A 1,658-nucleotide genomic window follows, 5' to 3' on the forward strand; every position below is an offset into this window, starting at 1 on the left:
GCTTGGTTTTTATTAGTTTTTTGTTGTTTGTCAGTTTACATTATTAAATCTAACAAAAAAACAAAAACAAAACTAAGAATTCATCTCAGGTAACAAAAAGTAAACAATCAGACATTAAACTCCCTTTATAAACACTTTTATCTTCATTTAAAGATCTTAAAATGATCGTTTCCAAAGCTTTTAGGCATTTTTATCATAATAATAATAAACTTTAAACCATTAAACCTCCTATTGATTAATTATACAAGGTTAACAGTCGTGAGTTCTGCTAAAAATAAACTTTTGTAATCCTTTTTTAAAACTCTAGGTAGTCTGTGGTTCCCTCAGATGATCAGCGATGATCCAAAATATGTTTGCTGTCACAGTTTACATCATTAAATCCGACAAATAATAATAATAATAATTGATACCAGGGAGCAAAAAGTAAACAAATTCCCTTTACACACACTTTTATCTTCATTGCATGAGCATAAAATTAATGTTTCCAACACTTTTAAGCGTCTTTATAATAATTACAATAAACTTTAAACCATCAAACCTCCTATTGATTAATTATACAAGGTAAGTTCTGCTAAAAATAAACTTTTGTAATCCTTTTTTAAAACTCTGGATAGTCTGTGGTTCCCTCAGATGATCAGCGATGATACAAAATATGTTTGTTTTTTCTTAAAATTAACATTATTAAATCTAACAAAAAAAAAACAACTAAGAATTGATCTCAGGTAACAAAAAGTAAACCATCAGACATCAAACTCCCTTTATAAACACTTTTATATTCATTTAAATATCTTAAAATGAATGTTTCCAATGCTTCCAGGTGTTTTTATAACAATAATAATAAACTTAACTCTATCAAACCCGTTAATTAAATATAAAAGGTTAATCTCAGCAGAATAGCTGCATTATTATTAGCTGTTAAAGGTTTGAATGTGTTGGTAATTCATCGCTAATGAAGGGTAAACACTAATTACCATGAGGGGATCTCTAAGCATGGAGGGGGGGGGGGGCTACCTGCTCGGTGTTAGCATCTGAATAAAGGAGCACCGGAAGCCAGGTGTAACCCAGGTGTAAACCCACGAGGAGGACCTGCAGAAGCCGTTAAACAGCCGCTGGAATGAAGCGCTAAACACCAGCAGCTCATTCAGCTTCCCTGCCGAGCGGAGCAGCGCTAGCAAGGCTAGCTCCAAACGCTAGCTAAACTCCCCAAACCCGATCCGAAAAAATCACTTTTAATACAAAATAACCAACAAAACAAAGTCATTGACTTCATCAGCGGAACACAACCAGCATGAACCCCAATGCCAGCGATCCTTTGATCATTATTTAGGTCTCCGCGCGAACGTGTTAGCCGTTAGCATGGTTATCTGAAGCTAGCTTAGCATGCCCAGTGAAGTGCCTTATAAAGCCGCAGGCTGCGAGCCTGGAGCGGCTGGATGCAGCCATGTTGTTCTTACCGCTCAGTCTCAGACGCTCTAGCTGAATATTGGACGAATTTCTTTAGAATATTTTAACGAGCAAACACAAACTTTAGCTGCTCTTTAGCCTCATTCAATTAAACCAGTATGGAACAGCCACAATTCGGCTCCTTCTTCGGGTTTCTTCTTCTTGTTCTTCTTATGGGATTTTATGGCGGTTGGCAGACTTGTGAATTGTGCATT

General features: G+C 36.1%; 1 protein-coding gene across 1 annotated transcript in view; it reads right to left on the reverse strand.

Moving 5' to 3' along the window:
- The window catches only part of LOC107098135 (sentrin-specific protease 3-like), a 39,467-nt gene extending 37,858 nt beyond the window's left edge, over nt 1-1,609 (reverse strand). Inside the window, exon 1 of the mRNA XM_015395620.1 lies at nt 1,455-1,609. The gene's annotated coding sequence lies outside the window, so the exon portion shown is untranslated. The remainder of the gene's footprint in view (nt 1-1,454) is intronic.
- Between the last annotated feature and the right edge of the window lie 49 nt (nt 1,610-1,658).

This window comes from Cyprinodon variegatus, unplaced genomic scaffold (assembly GCF_000732505.1).
Source record: "Cyprinodon variegatus isolate N-32 unplaced genomic scaffold, C_variegatus-1.0 Scaffold750, whole genome shotgun sequence".
In the NCBI taxonomy this organism is placed as follows: domain Eukaryota; kingdom Metazoa; phylum Chordata; class Actinopteri; order Cyprinodontiformes; family Cyprinodontidae; genus Cyprinodon; species Cyprinodon variegatus.